The 17,974-nt window shown below is 37.5% G+C and overlaps 1 protein-coding gene across 5 annotated transcripts in view; it reads left to right on the top strand.

Annotated features, from left to right (window-relative positions):
• LOC310898176 (uncharacterized protein) overlaps nucleotides 1-11,287 on the top strand; it is an 85,899-nt gene extending 74,612 nt beyond the window's left edge. For 3 of the 5 annotated variants that reach the window (XR_014583031.1, XR_014583032.1, XR_014583033.1), the window contains exons 3-5: nucleotides 3,521-3,612; nucleotides 9,569-9,669; nucleotides 11,234-11,287. The gene's annotated coding sequence lies outside the window, so the exon portion shown is untranslated. Of the gene's footprint in view, nucleotides 1-1,873; nucleotides 3,501-3,520; nucleotides 3,613-9,568; nucleotides 9,670-11,233 lie in introns of those variants that run through there. The other 2 variants (XR_014583034.1, XR_014583035.1) reach the window with 2 other exon arrangements.
• The last annotated feature ends 6,687 nt before the right edge of the window (nucleotides 11,288-17,974 follow it).

Genomic DNA, 17,974 nt, shown 5'->3' with positions numbered 1-17,974 from the left:
CACTCAATATCCAGTGATAACATTAAAAGTAAATTAATGAAAATGAAGGAAGATCTTCAGATAAAGGCAACTAATTTATTACCTCATGCATTGATTTCAAAGAAACTTCAAGAAAATGGGAATAATGACATTATCTAAGAAATTGCCATAGCTTTTTAAAAGCTTTTTTTTTTTTTTTTTTTTTTTTAAAGTGGCACAATGTTTAGGGAGGGGAATCAGTAGGTCAGATTGATGGTCAAACTTGAAGGTACACTTTGCTGTAAGAAGCAGTTAACATAGACTTGATAAAGATGGTCATAATGGCTATTTATTCTGTCTTTTTTCTTCTCTGATAAATGAACATGTAGGAGAATTAATAACATGCCAAAAGTAGAGATTTTTGTTCTTAGAAATGAAAATCTGAGATCATGTAGAATCCAGATTTTGAGTTGCCTGAATAAAATGAGAGGAGCCAAATAATTAAACAGTATAGATCAGCAGCAAATTATAGTATTACCCTGGAATATTTAATTTATGTAGTGAAATTTGTAGAAAATATTATTTAATTTTCAGGTATAAAGAAAAGTGCTCAAACTAGGGCTGATACAGATTCTAAGGTTGTGATACTAAAGATCTCAACCTGACTTCTCATTTAAAGCTTGAATTCCAGACGTATTAAGATATTATCGTAACCTGTCTTAGAGACATCAAGGTACTTCTCAACATTTCATTCCCAAATCTCCTACCTCTGGAGAAGATGCTTTAACTACTAATCTTACAGGAAAGAAAAGCAGGTGAAATAACTTTGGTAAGAGGAACCTTTTTTTTTTTTTTTTTTCTATAAGCAACTGAGAATCCTATTCCTACTGTCACAATGCATCTTGCATAATTTTCTCTACAATGATACAAATTCAATTTATTATAGTGGACTGCTGTCAATCCCATGCCCTTGCATTCCACAAATATACCCCTGTAGCCCCATAATATAGTTCTGGAATTGCTAGTAAGAAACTACAGGCTTTGCACTGAGTTTGAAAGGCCTCAGGATGGACACATGTCAGTTTTGCTTAATCTGAGTATCTTCTGACATGCTGGAGCTTTTGTTGCCACTTGGTTAACCTGTAACAGCAATTTTCCTAATGATCAGGTGGTTATGGTTATTTTTTCACTTTTTACTTTTGCCTACTTTTGGTACAATCATCTGTTTTTATATAGTTAGTAGAAACCAGTAATTGTTTTGTGCAGAATAAGATAATTTTGACTTATGTAAGGGGAATGCAGCTGTGGTATGAAAGTGGAAACACAGGATGCAGCATGCAGGACTACAAACATGAGAAGTTAAGAGGTGGGTCCCAAGCTGAAAACAGGGACCCCATGGTTAGCAACAACTCCCCAGTGATCAGTTACAGAAACTGAGACCTGGAGCTGGACAAAAATGTTTTATGTTTAACACAAAAAGTAAAGTAATGCTAATGTCATGCTTTGAATCCTAAATGACTGATGTGCTTCTCTACAGTACTTAGTACTGAATTCAAGCAATGTCTCTATTACTGAGTAAAACAAGACAGGAAACATTAGGTGGTTCTGAGGCCAAGCAGAGCTACCTGGATCACAGTCATACAACTAAGCTTTCTTTTAATTCAAGATTGCCACACTCAAACAACCTACTGGATGTGGTACAAGTCATATATAGGCCCTGTACTTTCACTAGGATTTTCTGGGAAAATGCTAGCTGACACAAGGGAAAACATTGAAAGGAAGTGTCAATTAAGTTAATTTTGCAGAATAGATACTTACAGAACAATGCTTGAGCTTATACTTTAACACTGTTTAATTTATAGTGTCGAAATAGCTCTTTCAACACATTGCTCTTTCAATACTTATTCTTGCCCAGTTCTAAGTAGCTGCCTTAGATGCACAGAGGCTGAGATCACATTCCAAGACAAGAAACTTTCCTTCGACACTGGTTTCCCACTAAAAGCAGGTATTTTGGTCTTAAACAGTTTATTGGCTTTCTATGTTATTTCTAGTTTTTTTTTCTTTTTTTTTTTCTTTCCGCTTTTAAATTTAAATAAGGTCTGAGTTAGTTTTTTTTTTAACATCCTTCAAAATAAGTCCTTGGTGATTCTGAAATGTCTGGATAATTTAATATTCACCTATTTCTTGCTTTGGTTTTATAAATTCTTCATGTGAAACTCACATACATAAAATAGTATTTTGTTAAGAACTGGGTTCAAGTGCTTTTACCATGGTTCTACTCCTGCTCTACTTCCATGGTTCTACTTCCATCATTTGTTGTACAGAGAACAATTATTGTACAACCACAAAATATGGAGCAAGAAAATATTCGTATGTAGGAAGTGTCAAGATCTTTTCTAATTGCTTTTAAAAGCATAAATATATTACATATTTAATTATAAAATTAATTTTAATATTTTGGGGCCATTGAATTGAAGTTGTAAGTGAGAAAATGTAGAGTAAGAAATTCTAATACAGTGACTGACACTCTAATAAAGATTTGGACCTGATGGGAGTCATCATCTATACAACCATTCCATTTTTTCTGCACTGAGTTGCTATAAATCTGGTTTTGTCAGCTAGACAAGAAGACACTTTTTAGTGCCACATAATCATTATTGTGTTTTCTGTTCCACTTGTCTCTTCAAATGGAAATTGCTATTAAGGAGTTTCCATAATATGATGAACATAGGAAGAAATTAATATCCGCAGTTGAGTATTCCCTAAGCAGATCATGATAATGTATTTTTTCCCAGTGTTCCTTACAAACTATTTTCCTGCAAGATATTTTTTTTTTATCTTTTTAGCTTTTTTTTTTTTTTCTCAAATCTTCTCTCAAAAATTCTCTAGAGGTTTGATCCTATAACCATCTGAAACAGACATTGGTAGTTAAGAAGCATACATCGTCTCATCAAAGTACAGTTGGGTATTCCCACATATTTATGATAAATACATAGGATTGAAACAGACAGAGAATGTCAAGAAACACCGTTGCACTCTAGAAGATACACAAAATGGTAAGGAATAAGCTAAAAAATTCCTTATTACATGAATGCTGAGTTTTATAATCTCAGCTTTACATAGGCTCCTGGTGTATCATAGGCAGTTTCCAGAAAGTATTACGTATTTTTTCCACAGCAATGATATTTCACTAGTGATGCTTTAGTCTCTTTATTCTATCAATGTGCATTTGCTTTTATAATCAACAGGTATTACAAAACATCCAAGAAGGAACAGTAATGAAGAAACATTTATTTTAAAAACTCTAAGGAAAACTTCTCTAGGGAGTTCCACTGACATTCTTACCTCCAACCATAAATGATTTTTGAAACTGTATAACCCAGAACCATGCTATATTTCAAAAAATGAAAAGTTTATAAAATATCAGAAATGGATTTTTATGAAAATTAAGCATGGGGAAAAATAACGTGTTCATTATTTATTTGTTGTTATTTGTTCATTTTTATTTATTGTTATTTATGTTGAATAAAAGAGCCATTATTATTTCTCTCTGGTATTACAGGAAGACTATTTTCTTTCATAGAATGAGATGAAAATACCTAAGAAAAAGCTCCAAATCTCATGAAGTTTTATGTACAAGAGACGCAGACACAAGTATGTATATCATAAACTGCTTCAATGCCTTATAATTTTGAAATAACTTAGGCTGCCCTAAAGCAAGCCATAGACCTTAATAAAGAATAAGTCTTTATGACTGTTTCAGTTGATTGCTTTTGAGCAGAGGAAAATGAGAAATCATTATGTGCACCAGTAGAAGCCTTCTTTTAAGTGGCAGTTCAGTTTAATTCATGGCACCTTATTCATGACAGCGATGACAAATAAAGAAACTGAGGATGGATTCCTAGGGATAATTAACCAGTGTTGATCTTGTGAAAGTTGTCTTTTCAATGAAACACCGATTGCATTGTTCATAACAAAACTACCTCAGCATGACAGAACTAATTAGTGACCATCTGAACTTACTTAGCCAAATGAAAAAAAAGCAATTAAAAATGCCTTCATCACTGAATCTACCACTGAACAGCTGGTTATATTGATAAGTAATACAGCAAGTTAAATCTACTTTGGAACACAATAGAACTTAATCTGCTTGCTAAGTAGTAATTAGAAAGCAATAAGAGAATATGACATTGCTGTTGAGAAACGGTTATTATGACGCAAACAACTTTCAAAACACAGTCTGATCCCACTGCCTCCCCCCCCAATTAAACCATTTTTGAATTATTAAAAAAAAAAATCTTTTTTTTTTGTTTTTAATAATGAAAAGTGGGTGAAAATCTTAACTTCTCATGAAGCCTCTAGAAGGATTTCACTGGTTCTGTGATTTGAAGAGTTTTACAGAGTAGAGCATGCATGGTAAAATATATCTTGCTTACATTTTGTGGTAAGGATGACCACTGAAATAGACTGGAGCAAGGACTGCAGAAGTTATTCATAGAATCATAGAATCATAGAATATCCTGAGTTGGAAGGGACCCTTAAGGATCATCAAATCCAACTCTTGATACCGCACAGGTCTACCCAAAAGTTCAGACCATGTGACTAAGTGCACAGTCCAATCTCTTCTTAAATTCAGACAGGCTCGGTGCAGTGACCACTTCCCTGGGGAGCCTGTTCCAGTGTGCAATCACCCTCTCTGTGAAAATCCCCCTCCTGATGTCGAGCCTAAATTTCCCCTGCCTCAGCTTAACCCCGTTCCCGCGGGTCCTGTCACTGGTGTTAATGGAGAAAAGGTCTCCTGCCTCTCGACACCCCCTTACGAGGAAGTTGTAGACTGTGATGAGGTCTCCCCTCAGCCTCCTCTTCTCCAGGCTGAACAGGCCCAGTGACCTCAGCCGTTCCTCGTACGTCTTCCCCTCCAGGCCTTTCACCATCTTCGTAGCCCTCCTCTGTACACTCTCCAACAGTTTCATGTCCTTTTTATACTGTGGTGCCCAGAACTGCACACAGTACTCGAGGTGAGGCCGCACCAGTGCAGAGTAGAGCGGGACAATCACCTCCCTTGACCTACTAGCGATGCCGTGCTTGATGCACCCCAGGACACGGTTGGCCCTCCTGGCCGCCAGGGCACACTGCTGGCTCATATTCAACTTGCTGTCTACCACGACCCCCAGATCCCTCTCTTCTAGGCTGCTCTCCAGCGTCTCATCGCCCAGTCTGTACGTGCAGCCAGGGTTTCCCCGTCCCAGGTGCAGGACCCGGCACTTGCTCTTATTGAACTTCATGCGGTTGGTGATCGCCCAGCTCTCCAACCTATCCAGATCCCTCTGCAAGGCCTTTCCACCCTCATTCGAGTCCACAACTCCTCCAAGTTTGGTGTCATCAGCAAACTTGCTCAAAATACCTTCTATTCCTACATCCAGATCGTTTATAAAAATATTGAAAAGTACCGGCCCTAAAATGGAGCCTTGAGGGACCCCACTGGTGACCGCCCGCCAGCCTGACGCAACCCCATTTACCATAACCCTTTGGGCCCTGCCCGTTAGCCAATTTCTCACCCATCGTATGATGTTTTTATTTAGCTGTATGGTGGACATTTTGTCCAGTAGGATCCTATGGGAAACCGTGTCAAAAGCCTTGCTGAAGTCCAAAAAAATCACATCAGCTGGTTTCCCTTGGTCCATCATACGGGTGATCTTATCATAAAAGGAAATCAGGTTAGTTAGGCAGGACCTGCCCTTCACAAACCCATGCTGGCTGGGACCAATGACTGCTTTGTCCCCCAGGTGAGCCTCAATAAGTTCGAGAACCATCTTCTCCATGATTTTACCAGGCACTGACGTGAGACTGACAGGCCTGTAATTGCTAGGGTCTTCTTTCTGACCCTTCTTGTAAATCGGCACAACATTTGCCAGCTTCCAGTCTACCGGGACCTCTCCAAATTCCCAGGATCGTTGAAAAATAATTGAGAGAGGTTCCGCGATGATGTCCGCCAGCTCTTTCAGCACCCGGGGATGAATCCCATCCGGACCCATGGACTTGTAGGGATCCAGGTGGAGTAGCAAATCCCGCACACGTTCAGGGTCGGTTGGGAGTTTGTCATCCCCACCGTCCCGGTCCTCTAGCTCAGGGCACCCTGGGTCCCGAAGCCCATCATCGGCATTGAAGACAGAGGCGAAGAAGGCGTTAAGCGTCTCTGCTTTGCCTATGTCATTGTCTGTGAGGAGACCTTCCCTATCAAGGAGCGGCCCTATGTATTCTTTAGTTCTCCTTTTTCCATTCACATATCTGAAAAAGCCCTTTTTATTTTCTCTCACAGACACAGCCAGCTTCAACTCTAGGTGTGCTTTGGCCACACGAATTTTCTGCCTACAAACACGAACGGCATCCCTGTATTCTTTCCATGACACCTGGCCCTCCTTCCAGTAGCGAAACACTCTCTGTTTCCGCCTAATCTCCATTAGAATGTTCCTGGTCAGCCACGCCGGCCTCCTGCCCCGCCTGCCTGACTTGCGATATTTAGGAATTGCTTGATCTTGTGCTTCTAGGAGGCATCGTTTAAAGAATGACCAGCACTGGTGGACATCGAGGCCTTCAAGAGCAGTTTCCCAGGGGACCTTGCTGACTAGTTCCCTGAGCAGCCTGAAGTCCGCTTTCCCCATATCTAGGGATGAGGTTTTGGTGGCACTTTTCTTTCTGTCACCGTAAATTTTGAACTCAACCACTTCATGGTCGCTTTGACCAAGGCGGCCACCAATCACCACATCTCCCACCAGACCCTCTCTGTTTTCTAGCAACAGGTCTAGGAGGGCACCTTTCCTAGTTGGCTCCGTTAGCACCTGCACCAAGAAGTTATCATCTAGGTGCTTCATGAACCTCCTGGACTTGCTCGTGTCAGCCGTGTGGCACTCCCAGTTAACGTCTGGCAAGTTGAAGTCCCCCATAAGGACAAGGGGAGTTAATCTCGAGGCCTCTCTTAGTTCTGTAAAGAATAATTTATCGGCGCTATCGTCCTGGCCAGGCGGTCTGTAATAGACTCCCACAACGACATCCCCTTTATTCGTTCGTCCCTTGATCCTTACCCAGAGGCTCTCAACTTTGCCATCGCCGACCTGAAGTTCCACACAGTCCAGCCCCTGCTTCACATACATCGCCACCCCACCACCTCGCCTACCCTGCCTGTCCCTCCTGAAGAGCCTGTAACCATCTATCGCAACACCCCAGTCACAGGACTCATCCCACCAGGTTTCGCTTATGCCGATGATATCGTAGTTGCAGGACTGGGCCAGGACTTCTAGCTCATCCATTTTATTCCTCATACTGCGTGCGTTCGTGTAGAAGCACTTCAGGTGCGTCTCCTTACACTCAGCACCTTGTGGATCTGCCCGAAGGACCTCACTGGCACCCAGCCCCTCTGATTCTAGCGTACCTTCCCTTAGGTCTTCACCGGCGTGCCTGGTTTTAGCCCCTTCCCCCTTCGACTCTAGTTTAAAGCCCTATCTATCAGCCCTGCCAACTCCTGACCAAAGATCCTTACCCCTCTCCGAGAGAGGCACATCCCATCAGGTGCCATCAGGCCCTGTGTAGCATAGACCTTCCCGTGATCAAAGAACCCAAAGTTCTGCCGGTCACACCAGTCTCGAAGCCACGAGTTTATGTGAACAGCACGCCTTTCAGCTTCGATCCCCCCTATCGGAAGGACAGAGGCAAACACAACCTGCGCCCCTGATCCTCTAAGTAGTCGCCCCAAATCCCTAAAGTCTCTTTTGATCGCCTTCAGACTTCTCGTTGCTACTTCATCGCTACCAGCCTGAAAGACCAGTAGCGGGTAGTAGTCAGTGGGCCGTACCAGGCGCTGGACTTTCTTGGCGAAGTCTCTCACCCGAGCCCCAGGGAGGCAACAGACTTCTCTGCGGGTTGGGTCCGGTCGGCATATCGGTCCCTCTGTCCCTTTCAGAAGGGAGCCCCCCATAACAATAGCCCTTCTTTCTTTTTTGAAGGATGATGTGGCAATGCGGTGTGTAGGTCGCCTTGTCTTAGGCGCCCCCTCCAGCTGGGACGGGTTTTTATCTACTTTATCATTCGGATTGTCTTGTTCTAGTCCTTCATATCGATTATTTAAGGGTAGATGAGAAGGTGAGGTGGGCAGAGAGAGGGCTCGCCTACCACCCCGAATAGGCACCTGCCTCCATTCCCCCCCTTGATCTAGGTCTCCTCCCGCTGCCTGGCAGGAGGAGGGAACCTCTGTCTTCTGCATAACAGGAGACGCCTGTGCTGTGGCAGACTCATGAGCCTGCCTCAGAGAGGGTAGAGTGCACCTCCACCAGTCAATTTCCATCTCCGATTCCCTGATGCTTCTGAGCCTGTTCACCTCCTCCCGGAGCACCGCTACCTGGCTGAGCAGTTCTTCAACCTGGGCACACCTCCCACAGGCATACCCACCACTGCTGTCGGAGACCGACAGAAGGCTGGGGCACACTCTGCAGCCCAGGACCTGGACGGCTGCGCTTTTCCCGGGTCCCTCCGTCTGAGTAGCCACCGTGGTGACCGTGGCTGGAGATGCCGCACGAGATGCGGAGGCCACGGTTTTCTGCCTGGTTGATACCATGGTCAGGTTCTACGCAAGCAGGTTACAAGCACGGAAGGGAGAGGTAGCTGCAACAGAGCGACGATGGATCCCCACCCTACCTGCCCGCCCTTCCTGCCCGCGCTCACTGCCTCGCTAACTGCCGCGTCACTCCCCAGCGTCACTCCCTGTTTGCCGGCCCTGTTCGCCGCGCTCCTGGTCGCTCGCGCTCCCTAAGGGCTGCCTTTGAACGGCCGGGGGGAGGAGCTGTCGCTGACGCTGCTGGCTCCGCCTACGCCTCGTCAGCCTCCCTCACGAGGGCTGCCGGTGCCTGGCGGCTCCCTCACGTAGAGGGATTCCAGTGAATTAGTCACATCATTACTTATCTTAAAATCATAGAATTATAGAACCATAAAATATCCTGAGTTGGAAGGGACCCACAAGGATCATTGAGTCCAACTCTTGACTCCACACAGGACTACCCAAAAATTAAACCATATGTCTGAGAACATTGTTCAAACACTTCCTGAACTCCAGCAGGCTTGGTGCTGTGACCAATTCCCTGGGGAGGTTGTTCCAGTGCCTGACCACCCTCTCAGTGAAGAACCTTTTCTTAACACCGAGCCTGACCCTCCCCTGTCACAGCTCCATGCTGTTCCCTCTGGTCCTTATGGACTGTTTTCAAAAAGAAATCAGAAAGAAAAACAATACTGAATCCTCTCTTAATATTTTGAAAAGGATTAAACAAATACAGAAAAAGAGAAAAAAAATAGTTCAGTAATAATGTTTTATTTCAATTTTCTTGTTGCTAAATTATATTGTAAAAAGACAAGCAAAATAAAACTTTAACAAAAGTTAATATCAGAAGTGTATAATACACTGTATGTTTATGATAAGCTTTCACTGAGCATGGGAGAAGTGTGTATCTTAAATAAAAAATAATGTTGTAATGACTTTGTCTGAAATTTGGAAAAACAAACAGCATAAATTGTTGTCAATCGTTGATTTTAAGATGGCATATAACATGTACTTTATTTTTTCTAGATATTCCAATTGCTGGCACATCCTCAAACATAACAGCTATGATAATCCTTCTCTCCAGCAGGCCAAGATTATTTTACTCCATCTTTTCTTGTGAATGAAATGTAAGTAATTCTGTCTTATTAAGAGAGACAATGATTTGTACCCAGAGCCCTATTTGAAAGATATTCATCAAAAAGATGCTAAAAAGTACCATGCAATATTTGAATATATTCTAAGATACCACATTTCCTAAGTTTTCCTGCACGTTTTTGTTTGCAGATCTAAGCACACAAGTCAGGAAAACACTAACCATTCATTTTAGTCAGTCTCTAGTCAAAGAAGAGTTTAATGTTAAACACATGCCTAAATGCTACCCAGAATGTTTCTTTCCAGTGTACTCAATAGTATGTATTCAATACTCACTGCAGGGGGTTGTGCTAAAATTTAGTTATGGATAAAGTTGCCTATAACTTTTTGTCATGTTTCAGAGAAGTACTCCGTATTCCACATCTATATTTATCTACTTCCTTTATGATGTCCCCTCACTAGTCCAAGACTGTTGCCTGATTCTCACCAATTACTAACCTTAGGAAGCACAGTAATTTCCGAGAGGTATCATGATGTTGTAGTTTAACCTCAGCAGCCAGCTAAGCACCACACAGCCACTCTCTCACTCTCCCCAGGTGGAATGGGAGAGAGAAATAGAAAGGTAAAAGTGCAAGAATGCATGTGTTGAGGTAAAAACAGTTTACTAGCTAAAGCAAAAGCAGAACAAACAAGCAAAGCAAAACAGAGAACTCAGCATTACATTCTTATGAGCCGTTCTTTCTGCTCTTTATCCTCTGTACAAATATATCTCGTCATCCTCCTCAGCATTTCTAATGTTTATTTTATCCACTGCAATTTATTTATTTATTTATTTATTTTGCTGTTGTGCAAAAAGAATGAAGGAATGAAGCTATATAGCCACTCTCTTTGTTTCTATCAACCCTCACAAAAGGTTAGGCTCAGCATAGCAGTCTCTCATGTTATCAGTCCAAGGCTGTGGTGTTTGGTATTGCAGGAGACAAGGCACCCATTATAGTTTAGTACAGGACAGCAGGACAATTATCTCAATTTACTAAAAAGTAATGGACTTTGACTCTCTCACTGACATTAGCCAGACACATCTAGAGCAGTAGGATGAAGTCCCTGGCAAGGGATAGGGAAAGGAGTAAGACAAGAAAGAAAATGTGAGCAACATTTGCCAAATGTGGGCAATAATCTGGATCCTAAGGACAAAAGACATACATAATTCTTATCACTATCAGGAATCCACTTTATTTGCAGAATCATATTAGCCAAAGGAGTCCTTCCAGGAATGGATTAATACATATATCAGCTATGTTACCCACATAACTGCAAATAAATAAATAAATAAATAAAAGCATAAACAAGGTTGAGATTAATAGCCTTTTCACATTCATGACATGCAAATACTGTATGGGTTAAAGTGTCCATCTGTAGAGATCTGCCACATAACTTTGGTGGAATTACTTTGTTTTCCTGAATGGTTCCTGCATATATTTAATTTATATGTTGCCTTTTGCTCTGGCATTGAGATATGCATATGTCCAATGATTCTTCCCCTCCTGAACTTGGTTTTGTTTCTGTTGATATTTTTCTACCTCCATTTATATTATGAAGCCGTTAGAAGACTTTCAGTAAGATTCATTTTATGTAGAGGACAATGAAGAATTGTACCAACAGTAATAATTTAATTTCATTTTTCAACTATTGTTGTCAGGTGAGTCCTTTCTTTAGAATTTTTCCAGCAAATTTAATCTGCAAGTAATTTGAAGGAAATAACTTTGTGCTGATTTTACTCTAACCGGATTGAGTTTATTTTAGCTTGAATAACTTAATTTGTTCATGATTTACATGTAAAACAGCACATTGCTTCATTTCATTGTGAAAAACAAACAAACAAAAAAGGCTATATTTGTCATATGAGCTTAAAAGCTTTTGTATTTATTCTCTTTTCTCTATTTAAATTATATTGAAATGAACAAATTATTTTTTCCCTATATGAAGAAAAACTTTCTGTTCTCTGCTCCACTTCAGTCTCATGGATTCAGTGGCAGGATATGTGTTTATTTAAACATGAAAATTACCAAATGGATAAAAGCGAGTATCTGCATTTTCCAAAGTTTTAGGCATTACATAAATATTGTCCAAAGTCATTATTTTTGAAAATTGAATTAAAGTGTTGGAAGTTCTTAACTAGAAGCCTTCCAACAATGCATACAAAAAAAAAAAAAAAAAAAAAAAAAGAAATAATTTCAGCCAAACTCAAATATTTCACATAAAGAAATTAAAAGTACTATTCTTAGTATTTATATATATTTTTGTATATATTTTTGTATATACTTTTCTGATGCCATGTCTCATTAAATTAATACTAGTAACAACAGGACATGACTGTTGTACATACTTCATCAGAATCTGCATTCATTTTAGTGGCTTCTATTTAATTTATCTTCCAAATGACAGAGGAAAAGAGCAACCTCTGATCTAAAAAGCTTCAAGTGTAATATAGAAGAATACAGTTGAGGGAAAAAAAGAAACAGCAATAATTACTAATATAAATATGTTATATGTTTATTTCCAGTTCTGTTTTTTAATTTTATAATTCTAGAAATATTAATATAATCTTTTATTTATCATAAAAGTTTAATGTGAAATAAAGTTACATTTTAAAAATATGTTTTTGTGTTGAAGTAGTGTTCTCTATTGGCTACTGCTTGAGATTTTTCATTTTTATTACTAAAAATTTGCAAGAATTTCTAGACTTTGGAATGGATAATATTTCTTTCAATAAGAATCAGATGGTTAATGCAAACCTCCTTACACAATATGGGAAAAGGAACAGTATCAGATGACCTAGATAATCAATCTGATGCTATTTATAATGAATAAAAATTGAATAGTTTTTTAAAAAAATAAAAATCTTTTAACTTGAAACACAAGTGAAAAATATATTCAAAAGCTTTTCATGTGGTTTATTACTGATTCAGAAATTATAAAATGCAGAACAAATCATTGTGGTAACTCTACTACTTTCCCATAACCTGTTGTCTATGTCCAGACTTTTATCAAAATATAGGAAGACAAAAGGTATACACGATTAGAAATTAATTAGAAGGCCTACAGTAACAGATTTTTTTTGAGTAAAATATGTTACATTATATTCAATATTCAAAAGGTTTTGCTTTATTCCTGTGGAAGACATCAAAGATCCCCAAAAACATTGCATCAGAGAAATACAAGGAAGGTATAAAGAAAGCCAGAAAGTCTTAGGTTTTAATTTTTTCCCTTCTTTAATATTGGAAAAGCTGGATAATAGTATGATTTGAGTTTCAAATGTAAAACTTCATACAATTCTACATATTGAAATAAAAACAATCATATATATTTAATATACAAAATATATAATAAGTATATAAATATATAAATACATTATTCATATATAGGAGGGCTACAAAGATGGTGAATGGACTAGAGGGGAAGACATATGAGGAGCGGCTGAGGTCACTTGGCCTGTTCAGCCTGGAAGACTGGAGGCTGAGGGGAGACCTCATCGCGGTCTACAGCTTCCTCACGAGGAGGAATGGAGGGGCAGGCACGGATCTATTCTCTTTAGTGACCAGTGATAGGACCCAAGGGAACAGAGTAAAGCCTAGACAGGGAAGGTTCAGGTTGGATATCAGGAAAAGGTTCTTCACCGAGAGGGTGGTCGTGCACTGGAACAGGCTCCCCAGGGAAGTAGTCATGGCACCAAATCTGTTGGAGTTTAAGAAGCGTTTGGACTATGCTCTTAGACATATGGTCTGAATTCTGTTTTTTTGGGTAGACCTGTGTGAAGCCAAGAGTTGGACTTGATGATCCTTGTGGGTCCCTTCCAACTTGGGAGATTCTGTGATTCTATGATTCTGTGATTCTATGACAGTGCTTAGCTAGTGTGAAATGAACAAGTTCTATTGAAGTCAGTGGTTTATATCAGAAAGTCATTGATATTAATTAGATAGGTTAAAAATATTTACCAATGAAACATATAAATAAAATAATAAACGCAGCAGCGTATATTACAATAAAATAAAGATGACAAAGACAGTGGGTATTTTTTTGTCTGTTTTGTTTTTTTTCTAATTTCTAATTTTTAAGGATTTAGGGAGGTAAAGAGGATTGTGACACAATATGGATAAAATGGAAAGAATTTTTGTGGAAATATCCATATCTGATATTTTTTCAGACAGTCCATCTCACCCTATATTTACTTGGTTTCCATCTCTTTAGAGCAATACAACTAGCTTGTTAACAGGCAAGATGCCATTTTAACAGATGGTTGAGAATGCAGAAAAGCAAAAGACCATGAATGAACATCATATGTTTGCTGAGAGCCTGAGACGGTGTTGGAAACACCCAAACATCTGCCTGTCCTAAGGTTATCAACCTATGGTTGAGGGGATGTGCCATCACTTATCTATTTCTCCAACAGACATCTATAAAAACTTTCTTTGTTATAATATAAATATTCAGGCCTCTTGGCTTTCATAGCAATAGCTCCTCAGAAATGATCAAGATACGATAATTGGTTATGGTTTAAAGAATTGACTGACCATCCATGGAACATTAGGAACTGTAATTCAAATGAAAATTCAAATTTACAATATTTACTTATATGATGAATTGCATTTTATCTCAGGAAAAAAAAAAAAAAAAAAAAGATAAAATCTTAACCTTATATGTCTTTATCCTTAAGCCTCATTTACATTTCCTAATTATTAATCAAGATTTCTATTTACAGTCATGTGATGTTGTACTTCCTCCCGAACCACTGCTCAAGCAGAACATCCGGCATAAACAGACAACCATCAATGGCAGTCTTGTTGGATATTTCTGGTTGTGTGGTCATGATGGATGCATCCTGGGTATGGGGGAGACAGAAGACAAATAGCCAAAGGGCTAATTTGAGCAATACACACACGCACACACTGCTGTCCAAATTTGGAAGAAAGTTTAACTCAGGCCAAATTTGGAAGAAACTAATATTCATATGCAAATATAACCATAAGTCCGTGATCTTACACCATAAATAGTAAGCAGCCCAAGAGCCCTTTGAGATCTCCTGACACAACAAGACTTCAAAAAGGGTAAGAAGGAGGATCCTCGTAACCATAGACTGGTCAGCCTCATCTCCATCCCTAGTAAGGTGATGGAACAATTTTAGACATTTATAAACCTTACGTACATTTAGACATTTTTAAAAATGTGCCCAGGAAGTGTGTGATATGAAAAGACAAAGTAGACAATCCATAGGTGGGGGCTGGATCAGACTTGTTAAAACAGGAAATTGTGACATGAACATGTTTCAGGGTTAATAATTTTAATAATTTAGGATTTAGTCAATAAGTTTATATAAGTATTTTTTAAATTTCTTTTTATTTAGCTTATAAAAATCTGTATTATTGTATGTATTTTTTACTACCTTTCTAGAGGTAGTAAAAAAAAGTATAAAAAAATCAACTCTTTTGGAGGTTTTCCTTCCAGCATTTTTTGTTGGTGCTGCTGATGCTTTTTCATTTTATTTCTTTTTCATTTGCACCTTTTATTGGAATAGCATATCCCTTCTGAACACAGTTTTTGTTTCTGTCAAACTTCATTTCTTTTTTTTTTTTGCTGCCGTTATTATTGTTTTCTTTTTTTTTCCATTGCTAGATTTTTATCACATTTTCTCTCTTTTTTTTTTTTTTTTTACATCTGACTGTAGAGCTGCTACCAGTATTTTAAGTTGTTTCTAAAATAAATACTTTTTAATATTTAGATTTTAGTACAAGCTATTTTTCTCAGATATTTATAATAAAAAGGAAGAATACAAGTATTGACACAGGAATAAAAAGTTTAGAAGTAAAGTTCTCTAATTAGAATAATATATAAAAATATACCTACAGTATAAACTGACATTATTATATATTAAATTGGGATATCTAATATATAATCTTGAGCTGAAAAGTTTCATACTAACAACTTAAAAATGGAAATTAGGTCTATGAAATTTATTTTTTATTTTATTTTCTATTATATGAAAGCCCAACCTAATTGTTTATAGTATTCATTTTTTCATTTTTTCACATCCTAGTCTTCAGTCTCAGAGACATCTAAACATACACTGAACTGATTTTATTTTTTACAGATTGTATGAAGTGATTATATGTCTCTATAAAACATTGGTACTAGTTAGAAAGCTTTCTTAGAGAAAAGATATCATGTTACTTGCTATTTGTTTATTCATACAGTAGGGCTCTGGTGTTTTTTTCGTTTTCATTTGAAATGTCAAAAGTTACCCTTACTATATATTGTATCATACCAACAGTTGAAGGTGTAAAATAAAATCATGCCATGTGATTGTTGAATTAGGTTAACCTTACTGTGCTCTATATTCAATATCTGAAGTATTCATATCGAATAATATTTTTAATAAAAAATATATCAAATGAATCAAATAATATAGAGGATTTTTGTTTTAATGCATTATAATGTGCAATAAATTAACTTGGGCATTGAATTATTTCAGTAATGATGACATTTTGTCAAATGTTCCCCGCAGAGCTCATCTATTACTCAGATAGAAAAATCAAAAAATATTCTATAAAAAAAGAAAAGTAATTACAAATTAAATCTTTGCCTTATAATATTTCTTGGCTTGGTAAACAGAATAGAGCCAATAGCTCTAGGTTTTTATAGGTCACTGACTTAGAGTTTTCATAGTAGCTTATAGGCTCTAAGCCACAAAAAACTGTAAGCTCAAGATATTGTTGTATGCTTCCTCCAAGGAGTTCTGACCAACTCATTTTCTGTCTATTTAAAAATGCTTTCAGCTACAATAAATAAGAAGCTTTTCTCAGAGGTCAAATGACACAACATATGGGAATGGGGACAGATTCTTTCTGCAGGAAAATGATTATCTTTAAAGCTAATTATATTTAGAAAGGTGCAATAATGATTTTTTTTTTCATCAAACAAAATATTCTCTAACACCTTTGACTCCACCAAGATTTTTTATTATATATGTTAGTATCATCAAATAACAACAGAGACTGGGTCTTTCTCTAGTCAATATACAAAACAATATGCACAATAAAATGTTTTTCATTAGAAAATTTATTTCATTAAAGCATGCATTTTATGTTAACATTCTATTGATCCATACATTTATCCAGTTAGAATTTTGATTTCTTATCTAGTAATTGTCATTATAATTTTAAGAAATAACCCCCCTTACAAGTATTTCATTTAATGATATTTGTACAGATATCCACTTATTTGGTATTATGTTAAATGTATAAGACATATTGTTCTATCTAAACTAATATTGTTCTATCTAAACTATATAGACATATTGTCTATCTAAAGATATGACTTTTGATACATTTCTATGGCTTCTGCACAGACCATGTATTAAAAGATAATGAAATGGGTTGAAAATGTAATAACAGTAACAGACATTCTTAGTTACTTGATAGGGCCAAATTAAAAGCCACTCAAACCAAATTTAACCTTTTTTGAAACTACATATTATAACATTTATTGAACTACTAACGTTGAAAAATTATGTGGTATGTTCAATTTTCTTACAGTACAAACAAAAAGCTTTCTGACTATTAAATATCCTGATTCTTGCTTGTGCTCAGTCCATAATGTTACTCATTCAGAATACACCAGGTTTAATAGCAAATTGCAAAATGAATATAATAAACATAAAGAATACTGGATGTTTATATGAAATATATTATTGCTGTATACACAATAACTCATTACATTATACGTATTTGTATACCTGTGTGTTTCAAAGATACAACAGTCTTAGGATCAGTATTTTTTATGTCAATGAGTATATAAAAACATTATTTTTGTTAGAATTCAATCTAAAATGAATTTGGTTATGTGTGTTATTTTATAAGCCTAGAGAATAAAGATTTAGATAGAGAATCTTCATAGAACCAAAGAAAAAAGATGTTTTTTGAAATAACCAAGACCTAAAACCAAAGGCATTTTACAGAGCCAAAGGCAGTATTTTGAATGGCATCTTCAAATGCACAAGAACACAGGTGTAGCAGCCTTCACACAAGTGGGAAGGATTCCAGTTTAGCCAAATTACATATATAACGCAACAGCAGGAAGAGGTGGGGAGTTCCAGTTTGTGAAACACATACACATATCACTATGCTATATCACATATACTATATCACATATATATATGCTATATCACATTTACTATATAGTAAATGCAGTTATTTATTCATTTGAAGCACTTGCCTAATCAGATATATATATATATTTTCCATGTCCTAAATCTCTCTCTTTTTTTTTATGCCCATCTTTTGAACA

Source organism: Anser anser, assembly GCF_964211835.1.
Source record: "Anser anser genome assembly, chromosome: 4".
Classification (NCBI taxonomy): Eukaryota; Metazoa; Chordata; class Aves; order Anseriformes; family Anatidae; genus Anser; species Anser anser.
Note: the sequence above shows the minus strand (reverse complement) of the source record. Positions and strands in the feature narration are given on the sequence as shown.